This window comes from Lemur catta, chromosome 8 (assembly GCF_020740605.2).
Source record: "Lemur catta isolate mLemCat1 chromosome 8, mLemCat1.pri, whole genome shotgun sequence".
Lineage (NCBI taxonomy): Eukaryota > Metazoa > Chordata > Mammalia > Primates > Lemuridae > Lemur > Lemur catta.
In genome coordinates this window covers 49,030,555-49,045,001 of record NC_059135.1, presented here as the reverse complement: position 1 = coordinate 49,045,001, position 14,447 = coordinate 49,030,555, and the positions used below count along the sequence as shown (strand labels likewise).

General features: G+C 37.5%; 1 protein-coding gene across 5 annotated transcripts in view; it reads left to right on the top strand.

The window, feature by feature from the left end:
- The window catches only part of OSBPL6 (oxysterol binding protein like 6), a 202,398-nt gene that overhangs the window by 83,559 nt on the left and 104,392 nt on the right, over positions 1-14,447 (top strand). For all 5 annotated transcript variants that reach the window (XM_045559338.1, XM_045559339.1, XM_045559343.1 and 2 more), the window contains exon 2: positions 6,179-6,373. The gene's annotated coding sequence lies outside the window, so the exon portion shown is untranslated. The remainder of the gene's footprint in view (positions 1-6,178; positions 6,374-14,447) is intronic.

The following is a 14,447-nucleotide window of genomic DNA, read 5'->3' as shown; positions in this document are numbered from 1 at the left end:
GCAACATTTCTGGTCTACACTTCCTGTGCGTCAGGACTGTTCTGAGTACTTTGCATGCATTAATTTGCTTAATCCTCAAACAACTCCTTGAAAGAGCCACATTTTACAGGAAGCTGAGGCACACAGAGGTAAAGTAACCTGCACAAAGTCATAGAGCTAGTAAGTCACTTTCAATAATGGTAAATTAGTGGTAGCATCATTAAGCAGATAAAACTGAGTTAAGATCATTTCTGTTATAACTCTTTTATAGATTTAAATATAGATTAGTAAGCTTTAATAGCATTCCTTACTTTTCCCCTGCTATATCAAGTAAATATAGTATGATCATTAGAATTCATGAGGGAAGTATGATCTGAGACTTTCATAAATTTTCAAATTCCCTGGCTTTCTCTCATGCAAATATTCTGCCAAGATTCATGCATTTCTTAAACATTTTTACGTAATAGGTTAAGCTTTCCCTAAAGTTTTCTCTCGATTAATGAGTATTTTGGCATTGGTTGGAACATCCCCAGAAATGGTTTCATGAGTCACATTTTTTATATTTCCACATAGAAAAAATGTTGAGCTGTCTTAGCAGTGATTGGAGATATCACTAAATTTTATATTTTCTTTATAAATTCCCCAAAATTTTTCTTGTCTCCTTGAATCCTTTACTTCCTTAGGACCTCTTCATTTTGTTTTTGCTTTTATCACTGCACTAGAAGTGGAGCTTTGTTTTTTTCTGTCATTGTTGAAACCCATTTTCTCAGAATAATTTTTTTCTCACTTCATCATAGTTGTGCACATTGAGGAGCAAAGAACAAGGAAACCACATCAAGATGCCACTCCTGGACTATCTGCTAGGCAGGAGTCAGCAAACTACAGTAGGTGGCCCACCACTTTTTTGTAAATAAAGTTTTATTGGAACACAGCCATATTCATTCATTTACATATTGTCTATGGCTGCCTTCCTGCTGCGACAGCTGCGTTAAGTAGCTGCATCAAGTGTTAGACTGATAGTTACTGATCTGGAATGATACAGAAAAAGTTTGCTGACTCCACTCTATCCTAATCTTCCTTTCATTAACTAAGGAATACAAGATTAGGATATGTCCTAAGCATGTTTACAGTGCAATAGAGTTAATGGAGTTCTTATTTTTTATAAAATTTTATTCAACTGAATAATAAAGTGGTTAATCCTTTGGATATAAATATTTATTCTTTGGATATAAATATTTATTCTTTGGATATAAAACAGATGTTGTCAAGGGAATAATAGAATTGTAGAGTCCTTTAAGTAACCTATAATCAGGATCACCTACATGATCAGTCATCTGAATTTTTGTCTGTATTACCGAAACTATTTAATTTGGAAAAAAGTATTCCTTAGGTGCTTAATAGGTAGGTGACAGGCCCTTCGTGTGCTTGGCCTTTAGGATTTGGAGAAATAAAACATTTTGCCTACACTCAGAGAAATACAAGTCAATTTGAACTACGCTATATACAGAAAAAAATCTGGCAGGAAAAATTGGCTAGATCATAGAAATATAACAGATTGAGAAAATTATGTTTGTGTTGAGTAAATTATTTTAGTTTATTAGCTTATCTAGTTTATTACCAGGTATAAATAAAATATATCTTGCTTTATTTTGATCAAGGTTATGAAAAAATGAATGTTTTACTTCCCACATATTATTTTGATAAGACAAGCAGTATGTGACACCGTATGGGTTCACATTCAGTCCTGTCCAATGTCACCATGCCCCCTCTCCCAGGTAGCTTCCTCCTCCTCCTGGTCTCCTGAGATTCCTCTTGCCTCTTTCCTCCAGTTCTGCCTTTAGATCTGCCTCCCTGAAACGCGATCACGTGGCTCCCTGTTCTGAGCTTTGCCCCTGTTCTTTACAGCCCACACAGTGAAAATCCAGTCTTTCCCACATATTGGAAACCTTCCACACTGTTCCAAAGCTTTCCTCTGCCTTCCCCTCCCCCACTCTCCTTTTATCATACCCTAAACTCTGAGTACTGGAACTACAGGATATGCTTTCCCATCTCTTGATGTTTATACACTTTCATCACTGTTTGAAATGTCCTTTATTCATCCTTGCTTATCTATTTCCTGCCTGAATCTACTCTTTCAAATGCTTTCTCTTTTGAACAACTTCTGATCTGCTTCCTACTCAGCCCACAAATTCCAAGCTAGAATTATTATTTTCAAGCCATGAATATTCACAGCACATACTTATTCTCACTTTTGTCACTTGGAAAGATACCTTTTCCCGTTATCTATGGCTAACCTCTTGATTTCTTAAGGGAAGGAGTGTTGTTTTTGTTGATTGTTACATTTTTAGGTCCACTCACTTTAGTGTCTGGTTTTGATGTTTGTGTATAATAACTATACAGTTGACTTACTGTGGGTAAATCAATCGGTACTTAATGGCAGACGTGAAAACTCTGATATGTAATTTCAGCTGGTGAATTTTAACTTCTTTGAGATAAGATACTTTTCCTAGGTTAAAAGTCTTTAGTTATTGATAAGAAAACCCTGGTAGTTGCTAGGTAACAATGACTGGTGTGTGTATTTTCTGTCCCAGCATAACCTGTTTCCATAAAAACTATTGGGTTGTAGCACTAAAACCATATTCTCCAGGGACTCAGACACAGTGTAGAAACCCTCACTGCACTTGGGATTTTCATAGGTAAGAAGAAAAAAGTCAATTTCTTGTCTAAACATTGCTGCCAGTGAAAAAAGCAGAACAATGATCTTTCACTAACTATTGTAGTTAACAGTAGCAGCAGCAAAGTGAACAAGATAATAAAGAAAGGTCTTGTATTGTGTCTTGGGCTACAATTTTCTAGAAAAGCAATTTAGGATGTTTAACCCTAAATTAAGACCCATGCTTCTTTGTAGAAATGGTGTAGCATTGAAATAAAACCATGGACCACATGTGTATAGGACATAGTTAACAGTGTCTCATGTTTTGTTTTTTATGTGAAATAGACTTTGCTATGTAGATCACTAACTTTGTGTAAATACTATTCTGGTTATTGTTTTATTGTCTTTACTATTTTAAGAATCTTGCCTTTATTATCGTACAGAGTGGCAGAGCTTGCTTTCTCTGATTTCCACTTTGCATTATATGCATTTACTCAGTAGCTGCATGGGACAGTCTAGTCTTTGGTAGAATAAATACATCATGGTCGCTGATGGGCTTGAATAAGAAATGAGAGGAATGTGTGGGGAGTGTGCTGGACAAGAACATGGTGTAAAGTGGGCAAAATTCAGGCTGTGGGAGGATTAGTCACACAGTTTAGAGAAAAAATTCTGTTGCAAAGATAAAGGATCATTTGCTTCCTGAATGAGCCATTCAGAAGGAGCCACTGCCAAGTCGTCAAAGTCTCCTGAGTGAGATTTTCCAGAAACTCCTACTGGTTAGTACTGTTTAGTATGAGAGACTTCGTTTAAATCACCCTTTCCAACCTTTACCACTTTTAATTTATCAGTGATTTAGGAGGAGGGTGTTAGGAGCCTTTTTGACCTACAGAGGGTATTAAATTAGAACATGATTCCTTTTGTGAGTATATGTTGATAAAAGCCAGATATGGTATAACCTCAATTTTGGTTATACTTTTTAAAAGAAACAACATCTTCCCTTCTGTGAGTGCATTTCTTAACTAGAGCTTTAAGAATAAATCTTCAATTTGTGTTATCACAAGGAGTAATCAGACTCTAACTTTATAAGCTTATTGCCTTTGGACTTCTGCCCTGCACGCAATTCATATGCAAAGTAAAGCAAGACCTGGTGCAGTTTAAGACTGAATTGCCACTTAGGAACTCCCTGGCTTCCAAATAGAGCTGAATGTATTAGTCACCTAGAAATCTGGAATGCAAGCGTGACCATATAAACCTGTCTGTTGTAATCAAGTTTTTAAAGCTGAATTAAGACAAATATTCCTAATACTCCCGGCTTGAATAATTATCAGAGATGATTAGTTATAACTGAACCATGTATTAATGGTGTGGTGGTAATTTTTAAGCCAGAGTACGCAGTCCTCTTGAGGATTATAGAAGGCACTACACTTTATCTTGGTGGTTGTCTTTTTGATGATTGTGTCGAATGTCCTTATGAAATTATAGTTTCAGAACAAGCCAAAACCTCTATTCTTTGAAATTGCATATACACTGTGTGAAAACGTACACTTTTGTGCTCTTAAAACAAAATGGACAATAATAGATTAGTTCCTTACAGATTACTTAGAAATCAAAACCTTGTAAATTTTAATATTAATCTCTCACACTTACTGTGTAATGAGAAGTCCCTGCTCCCCAGACTATACACAGACTGATAGGGGAGGTAAGAGGTGTAAGCACATGTAACCATAAAAGCAGAACAGCCTCACACTAGTAGAATGGACCAAAAGTACCAGGTGCAGTGAACAGCTGCTTCTTTCTAGCTGGGAAAATCAATGAAGTTGGAAATTGCTGCTTTGAGCTGGATTTTCAAGGATGTATTGGCAAAGACTGTGGGAGAAGAAAAAAAGGAAGTGGGAAAATGCCCCCTGGGCTAAGGTCTGACATACACATGAGGTACATGATGTGATGCGGGAGGGCAGAGAAGTTCCTTAAGTTGGTTAGCAAGATTCACTCTGCCTGCTCCCTCCCCTCTACTACTTCTTAGTGGGGGAAATGGAGGGAAGGAGGGGAACCCTTAATCTTAGCCCGTGCTCCTCTACTCACCTTTACCTTTCCACTTGCCATTTTAGAAGTTATGGAGAGTAAGCCTAGGAGAGGGGAATGGGGGTGGCAGTGGGCCAGAAAAACTTCAAGATAGCACAGGGGGATCTTTACCGTACTTTTTATTCTTTCTTCTTCCTTTTTCGGTGTCTTCTCCTTTTCCAGAGCTTGGCAGAGTCCATCACAGGAAAGGGCAAGGAAAATGTGGCTAGGGGAATGTCTGTAGTTGACCATTCATATTCTGCCTGCCTGTCATTAAATGAGATTAAAGAGCACAGATTATTGAGTAGTGTGTGCAGAAAATAAGAAGATAGTCGGGTATGATGAACACTATTCAGGTGATGGGCACACTAAAAGCCCCGATGTAAGCATTATGCAAGGTAGGAACCTGCTGCCTCAAGACCACAGGTGGCCCTCCAGATCCCCAAGTGTGGCCCCTCGACCGAATCCAAACATCACAGAACAAATCCTAATTTGGATTCAGTCAAAAGGCAGCACTCAAGGATCCAGAAGGCCACATGTGGCCCCAGGGTGCAGGTTCCCCACCCCAATATGTCATCATCATAATTAACAATTAAATTTTACTTAGGACCTACAAGATACACAGAATTGTCTTAGTTTTTTAGAATTGTGTGTCTGTGTGTACGCACACACATGTCCTTCTGTGTGCATTTTTTCCCCTTCTCTGTCAGTAAGAAGAGAAAAACTAAAACAGAATGCAAGAATAGGCTTGGGAAAACCTGGGGAGTGATTTTTAAAGCGATCATGTGAAAAAACGAACTTGCTAGAGAAGTTTATGGCTGGAAGGAAAAAACTGTTATGCTTCAGAGTCAGAGTAACTGATGTAGCTTCTACTTTGGATTACTTGTCAGGTTTTTCTTTCTTTTTCCTTAAAACGAACTTATTTATTTTCTCATAAAATACCGTTTCTTTACTTTCTGAGAAATTGTGTCAAGTTGAAAACTGTATTGTTTGATAGTGTATATATTAGTCCTTTTTGCTAGAGGATTGTTCTGGGAGTTTGGCAACAATTTTCTTGTTCGGCAAATCGAGGATGGGTCTCTATCAGGGCACCAGGGATTGTACGTTTATGTGCATGTGTGATGAAACTACTTTGTACTTACTATTTTTAAAAATCCTGTTGGGGTTTACATTTCATGGGAGGGCTAAACATGGTTCTGGAAAATATACCATCCCTTCTTAGAAAATATTTGCTGTATCAATTGAGAGGTTTCTTACTCTAAACTCTGGAGAAGATGTAAATTATGAATGCCACTGATTACCAAGGAGTTCAGTGGTTACGTAAAATTGAGCCAAGGAGGTAAAAAGCTGAGACACCTGACTGTATGAACTTTCTCTTCAGAAGATAAATTGGGAGGAATTTTCTAATTGGATAGGAGCAGTCCCTGTGACAGGCTCACTAACGTTCTGGAGAGATGGACTATATGACTGTAATCTCTTTTTCAGGTTCTGCCACTTGCTTGGAAAACAGCAAAAGAAGGAAATTAAGGAGCCACCCCTGTAATTTGCCCAGGAGGCCCCAGCAGGGTCAATAGACAGATCGTGTCCCAAGGACAAAAGCTGTAGGCATCTGAGGATAAACCACTCTGAAACACTTTGACCACAAAGCCGACCTAGAAGACTTTGACTCCAAGATATAAGGTGAGTTAGAAGAACACAAGCTTAAAGCCAAAAACAGGGTTAGATGAGGCATTGCTTAATAGTAACAGAAGATTAGTGAGACATTACCAAGTCACAGGAAGGTGTTTCTTTGTATCTTTCATTTGTATATCGGATCTTAATATGTCATAATCCTCATTACATTTAGTTATCTTAATAAAAAGTTCTGTTTTTTTTTTTTAAGGATAGGAAGTAGAAAAACGTGAAAATATTTGGTAACTTTTTTCTATCTGCAGTCTGGCATCGTGTGGACATAGACACTGCTCTTCCCTTCTTGAGTAATGAATTTACAGACCTAAACCTATAAATGGCCAAAATGTTATCCTTGCTTTCTTTATATACATACACACAAACCCACATGTGCCTGCAGACACACATTCTTAAAATGCATCCAGTTATTCTAATCTTCCACTGCAATCAGGCACCGTACCATTTTCTCTTTGCCCATGAGACTGAAATGGCCAATATGATACTATTATTAGCAATACTTACTGGAGTCTCCTTGTCATCTTTGATATCCGCAGTTATTATTTTCAGAGATACCACCTATATGCTATTTCACGTCTTAGGCCCCGTGAGTTTGGCCTTTACAATTTAGACGCCCTTCCCAGTTATCTGAAGCTTTCTAATTTCTCAAGGTCAGTGATCCCTGGGGTGGAAGGTCATGGCATTAGTGCTCTTGGGAAGCTTTTGCAAGCTGCGCACCCTTCACTCAAACTCTTATTTGCCCCGGGCAGTGGTGGAAGTGGTGATAGTGGTGATGATAATTCAGACACACGTAATTTGGAGAAAGCTCCCTATGTATTGTGATACCACTGCTGCCCTTTCCTTGTATAGACTAGTCCCTCTTGGTAGAGCAGAAGAAACCAAGGCTCAATAATTTACCATAATCATTGTTATATGAGAAGCCTTCTCTTTATTACTGCATTATTTAAAACTACTTTTAGATTAGTGCTTGCAGACTGGTATCCCACAGGGCCAATTTTAGACTATAATTTTTTTAATCTATAAAAATTTTCTTTTTTAAAAAAAATTAATGCCAACTTTTGAAAATCTGGAAACTTCGTGTAAAAAATCAGATAGCTGGGTTCTCTTAGAAGATTAAAATCTGATCCTGTTACTTACCCAAGGACTGCAGTTTGCTAGTTTTTAGCATTCCCTAAATATTTACCCCAATCAGCCTTACAGGTTTATGATACCTGCCTGACACATGAAGGCTTTTGAGTTCAAGAGTCCTGCTTCTTAAAGCTCAAGACAGTTTCTTCTCCTCTCTTTATGTGAAGTCACTTCTATGTACTTTAACATAACAGTCTGTTAGTATTTATTCTCTGTGCCATTATTTTAGCATTTATTATTTTATATAAAATGTATATGCTTTGAAAATAATGACTTCCTAGGGTTAAGCTGACACTTGTCAGACATACATATGAAGAAGGAAAACTTTTCCAAAATGAGATGCTCCATTGGTCTTAGGAGATCTGATAGTGATATGGTCTGAATCGTTTTTTCCAGATGTTGAGGTTGTCGTCTCAGAGTTTGATATTTTATGACTTAAGGGTTCCATTGCCTGATCTGACATTTTTGGTCCCAGGGAGGTAACACTGATTTATTGAGTAAATTTCTTTTTGAATGACACCTGTAGAGATTTAGAGTCCATTTTCCAGCCTCTCACTCATCCCAGACACCAGGGTGAGTCAGAGAGAAACAGGCTGCACCCTCTGCATGTACAAAATTTTTGGCATTGAAAAATCTTGCCATCGGAATTAGACATACCTTCAAGCACAGTGGGTTGTAGTTAATCACAAAACTTCTCTTTCCTCATCCTTGGATCACTATCTATTGTTGTGAAGTGAAATTCATTCAGTAATGTTCCTGTTAATTTGATATCAAACCAAGCTTTTATATGGTAATAAAGTGCTTTAACCATGGAAGCATTTTAAATCACAGGGTCCCTATGGGCCTAGCACTTCTCCATCTACATTAGCTAAACTGAAATGTGTGGGGAAACTGACATCCTCCTAGAACAATGGTTCTTTTTTTTTTTTAAACAAAAAATATTTTACTAAAACATAAGATTTATAGAAGTTTCCCCAGAACCCATTTAGATTCTAACTGGTAGTGCCTGTCACTTAAGAAGATTTTAGGTCTCGGGGTATCCATTTTTTCTCCCCAGAGACATGAGATATATAGTAAATGTCTTCATGATTGGCATTCATTTTCAAATGTTGAGGCAAACAAGAAAGAAGGCTGCTGGATTACATTTTTGATTTGGGCAGCTTCGTGTTCTCCTGCCTGCATTGCTTTGCTCTTATCTCCTGGAATCTCTTAGCTCAGCATTGTCTAGGATCGCTTGATACTTGACCACATGCTAAGATGAGCTGCACATAAGCCCTTTCACTATCAAGTTTAAGTTCATGGAAACAAAGTACGTGGAAATTTGTTCACACACATTTGCTGAGTTGTGACTTGACACTATGAGAAAGAAATTAAACTCTTTTCTAAAAGGGAAATTCAGATGACTGACATCTCCTTTTCTTAATGAAACTTGTTTGCTTTTGTTGTTCTTTGGTCTCAGAAATCAGAGTTTGTGTGCACATAGACTCAGGAGTGCTTTCTGAAAGACCCTCTATCTCCATTTCTTGGAGTTCCTGGTATCAGCTCCACATTCCATTTCTCTGAACTCCCTGAGGAAATGACAACCAGGACTGAAAAAATGGAAGAGAATGTAGGGAGGGCTTAGGAGTTGTTATTGATATATGAAACAGGTTGAAATGTGGCTTAAAAAAATGGTTAACTCGGTAAATCTGCTAACCAGTCAAAAAATAGAACTTGGTTAGACAAAATCTGGAAGGGGAGGAGTATTCGACCCTGACACGGTAAGAAAGCTGACCTTTGCTCCCTTTATCTGTTTTGAGGGTCCTGAGACTTCCCCCTCAGCTAGTGGGAATGGAGAGAATATCAAGCAGGCATTGGCAGTGCGCTTGCCACTTCACCTGTCCTCCTCCTGTCCTGGGCTTTCCCCCAGGTTGAAAGGGGTCCCTTCTGCTCCAGAGCTAAGGAGCCCAGGAGTAGGTAGCAGGGCAGTAGACAGTCCCTCTCTCCAAGGAAGAGGAGTGAGACCTCAAAACTTTTTTCTTATCCTGCTGAAAAGAACAGGCAGAGGAGTGAGGAAAGACTTTGTCCAGAGAGAAGGGCTGTGCTCTCACCTTGTGCATCATCTGTTTCAGTATGATAGCTGAGCTTGTAGAAAAACAGTCGCCCAAACACCTGAAAGATTGAGACCAGCTCTGAAACATAAATTATGCATTAAATATATATCCAGTAAAAGCAGAACTGTAGAAGTAATAAAGTGAAAAAGAGAAGTATATTGTTAATGTCAAGGTTTGCATATGTAAAAAGCAGGGAAGACGGAGGTTTTGATTTGTTTATGAAGATTTTTTTCTTATGTTGTTTTTTGTATTTCTTTTCTATTTTTGAAAAATACCTTTCATTTAGAAAAATTTCAAACTTATACAGAAGAAAATAGTACAGTGAGCCCCCATAGGCATACACTCAGATTCATCTATTCCCTTCCCCATTGATTCTGAAGTTATTACAAGTTGACATCATGTCATATCTATCTACCCCTACATTCTCCAGTGTGCACCTTATAATATGCACATTCTCCTACAAAACCATAAAACCATGTCACACCCAACAATGTAAATGATAATTTTTTGATGCCATCTACTACTCATTACATATTCAAATTTCCCTAATTGTCTCAGAGTTGTCTTTTTATAGTTGGTTTATTTGAATCAGATTCAAAGATGTGCAGACATTTCATTTGATTATTGAGTCTCCTAACTCTTAACTAGAATATTCTCCCTCTTTTTTCAAGTCATTCACTTGTTGAAGAAATTAAGCTACTTGGGTAATAGAATATTCCACTTTCTGGGTTTGTCTGACTGTTGTTACTTAGCTTTTTTCTCTATTCCCCAAATTTATTAGAACTTAGAAGTTAGATCTAGAGGCTTGATTGGATCCAGATTTAACTTTTCGGCAAGATTCTGCTTTCCTTGGTACTGTGTACGTCAGGTTGTGTCACCGCAGGAGGCACATATGGTCTGGTTACCCCACTTCTAGTGATGCTACAATTGAATAGTAGCTTTTGGGAGTAACATCCTGATCCCTCAATTGTGAAGTTCCCCCCATCAGATTTTTTTTTAACCTAATGATTTTGTCCACTATCATTGCCTGAATACATTATTTCAGTAGAGATTATAAAAATGGTGATTTCCTCCCCCTACCAATCCTATCATTCCTTTTACATTTATTACCTGGGATTTTTTTATAAAGAATTTCCCTCATCAACTGACAACGCATTTGATGACCCTGAAATACAATTCATACAGGACAGGTAGATTAAGTGCTTAGTATTTCCCTTATAATTGACAATTTCAGAGTTGGTGCTTCAGTTTCTTCCAAAGGTAAATGATGTCTCTTTACTTTTTAAAGGATGGTTCCCTTTTTTTCTTGAGAATCACTTTAAATTCATGGATTTTAAAATATTTGTTATCTTTTAATTAATTGCAGTGTTTTGCATGAGTTTTTGTTTTGTTTTTTTTTGATGCTCAGATAAAACCTTCTTTGTTCATTGGGAGCCCTTTCAAGTTGGCTCCTGTGTATCCGTATAGGAAAGAGAACCTATCGTATGTGAATCACAGTGAATTTGCACATACTAAACACACTCATATGATCAGTACCCAGATCAAGATACAGAACATCTCCAAAGCACCCCGTCCTACCAACTTCCTTGACCCTGCTGCTTTTTGATATAACAGCTTGTCCCCAACTCCTCTTGTGCGTTTCATAGCCCAGTCTAAGAATCAGCTATTCCAAGGAGCCCTGGTTTCTTTTCACAGGAAACAGAATTTAGAAACTATAATCTGAGCATTAGGGGTGCTCGTTCCCATGGGTTGTCAGTGTTTCTAGGCCTTTTCAGGGGACAAGGTAGGACATACATATCTCCAAACACAAAAAAATTATGATTTTTGTACTGACTTTCGCAAGTTAACTTTGTAGAGTTTTAATGTTATTTGATTTTATATTTGTTTCTCTTTTTTCTTACACTGAAACTCTTAGATCAAAATAACATTATAAACTTATTTACTTTATCCTTTACCTACATAAAACAGTTTCAAATTAATAATCTCAGCATTACAACTACTAATTATTGATATATTTTTATGCAGAGAAAACCATTCATGGTAAGGAGTTAACAACAAGTTCTTTTTACCTTTTATCAGTGTCATTATTTTTGGTCTTTCAAAATTTGTGCATGAATTCAGAAGATGAATTTTTCCCTCAACTCCATTTTCAGTATTAATGTTGATATGTTTCTTGGCAGTGAGATTGAGTCTATTAAATCTTTAGTTCACCAGATAATTTGAGTTAATGGCAATTTATTACATCATGAGCAGGAGATGTTCCAGGGGTGACAAAGGGATTATTGCACTCGTTGGATGGTGGATCAGTTTGTGCCATATTGAATGCATTTGTTAGTGCTCATCCCTCATCATAGTGCAGAAATATTAATGCTCTACATGAAGCAGAGAGCCTGAGGGTGCCCCAGTGTTTTCATTTTCTTGCTTCTTTTTGTTTGATATGTGGATACTTATGGTGCTTATTTTGGAATGATTTTCTTTTCTTTGGTTGGTCAGGTGATCAAATACTTTGATTTCTGGACACATCTTGTTAATATTTGACCCCAAGAGAATGTAAGTGTCCATAGAAAATGTGGCAACAGGTAGTCCCTCCCTCTCTTCCTTTTTCCTACAGCCAGGTAATTCCTTGAACCTGAATCTCAGAGGTAGGCAATGGGAGGGACGGAGAGCTGCATCATTCCCCTTTTAGTCTTTTAAACATTAACCTGTCTTCTCAAAATGTCTTGTGTTCCAACCACCATAAAGTTGGCATCCAATATCTGTGAGTTTTTTTCAAATATGTTTTTACGTATGGAAGAATGATTAATATTTTAATTAGCCTAACTTAGAGAGATTTAAAATTTTACTTTATTCACTTTGTACATCAAATGAATAACGACAGGAAGTAGTATTGCGGTAAGCCAACAACAGATCTACTTGGAAAGGTTGGGCTTTCAAAATAACAATTCTAAACTCTTCCTGTGAGAAGCGACTATGAAGATGATGGGCTAACACATAGGCTCCCAAAACTTCAGCTGAACACTCACCTAAATGCATGTGTCTTGTGTCATCCCTGCTAGGTTTGCTCATTCATGCAGACATGCACTCATTCATTCATTCATCCAGCAAAGTCTGCTGAGTATCTACTCAGTATCCACCAGGCACTGAGTATTCTGGACCGTGGGATTATAACAAGGAGAGCAGGAAATAAGACAGGTGAGGTCTCTGGGCAGAGGCAGCAAACCAGTACACAAACAATACAACCTTTGAGTGAGAACTGAGTGCTGTGAAGGAAATGGAAAGAATATTGTGCTAGAAAGTGACAGGGTGTGAGCCTGTTTTGAGGTAACCCATGATCTGGGAACTGAAGGGTGATTTGCTGACAAAATTTTCATGTTTAGAATACTAAATTTGAAAGTACTATAGAGTTTGTTTAAACAATAACTACAGATTTGGCATTTGAATTTATTTGCAAATGTCTATTTTTTTCCAGCTGGCACTATAAGTAGTTAGCATTTAAGATGAAAAGGACTTGTTTTGTCGGCTTCTGAAAAACTGGTGAAAACTGGAGGAAATCTTGGGTGAAGGGTATATAGGAACTCCCTGTAGTATATTTGTCACTTTTCTGCAAATCTAAAATTATTCCAAAATAAAACATTTAAAAGAAAAATGCTGGTGAAGAAATAAAATATACTGAAGCAAGTACAGTGTTACTTAGATTTGTAAAGATGAAAGAAGCCACACTTAAACAGGAAGGGGCTTTAAGGAGACTGGTGGCCGTGGGGGATCCATTACCTGAATGCTCTTGCATTCTAGACTTTTGTACCATGACTCATTTTTGAACTAGACTAATTCTGCCTTTTTTCAATGCTTCATTTTAACTTCTTAAATTTCAGCAATCTAACAAAACTTAAAAATAGTTTACCATTTTCTTTTTTTTGTTTTCAATAATCCCAACTGATTTTTGACAAAGGTGCGAAAGCAATTCAATGAAAGGAGGATAACTTTTTCAACAAATGATGCTGGAGCAATTGGACATCCATAGATAAAACAATGAACCTACTCTAAACTTTATACCTTATACAAAATTAACTCAAAATAGATGACAGATTTACATGTAAAATTACAAAACTTTTAGGAAAAAATAGGAGAAAGTCTTTAGGATCTAGGACTAGGCAATGAATGAATTCTTAGTCTTTTTTAAAAATCTTTTTCACTACTTCATTCAAATAGCAAATAATAATGAAGTCTTCAGAAAAACAGAATTGTCAGCAATTACCATGTGCACATTGACTGCATGTACTAGATTTTCTGATTCAGTTGATATTTATTTTTTGAAACAGGGTCTCTCTCTGTTGCTCAGGCTGGAGTGTGTGGTGCTGTCACAGCTCACTGCAGCCTTGAACTCCTGGGCTCAAGCAATCTTCCCACCCAAGCCTACCGAGTAGCTGGTACTACAGGCGTGTGCCACCACCCCTGGCTAATTTTTTTTTTGTCTTACTTTTTTTTGTAGAGATGGGGTCTCACTATGTTGCCCAGACTGGTCTCAAACTCCTGGCCTCAAGTGATCCTTCTGCCTTGGCCTCCCAAAGTGCTGAGACTACAGGCATGAGCCACCACTCTTAGCCTCACTTTTTATTATAGAAATCAACGTTGCTTATTCTTGTTGACACTGAATTCTGTTCCTATGTGTCAGTTTACTTATAGGCCATTTATATATAGCTTATCATTTCTTCAATAGCCTTTTTTAAAATTAAGAATTAACCTCTTGAGGATTAATTCACCAATTTTTGGAAATTTTGAGTTGATAATTGCCACTAATGCTGCATAAACATGGGTGAAGCTTGAAGAAGCACTCTGTGCTTGCAAAA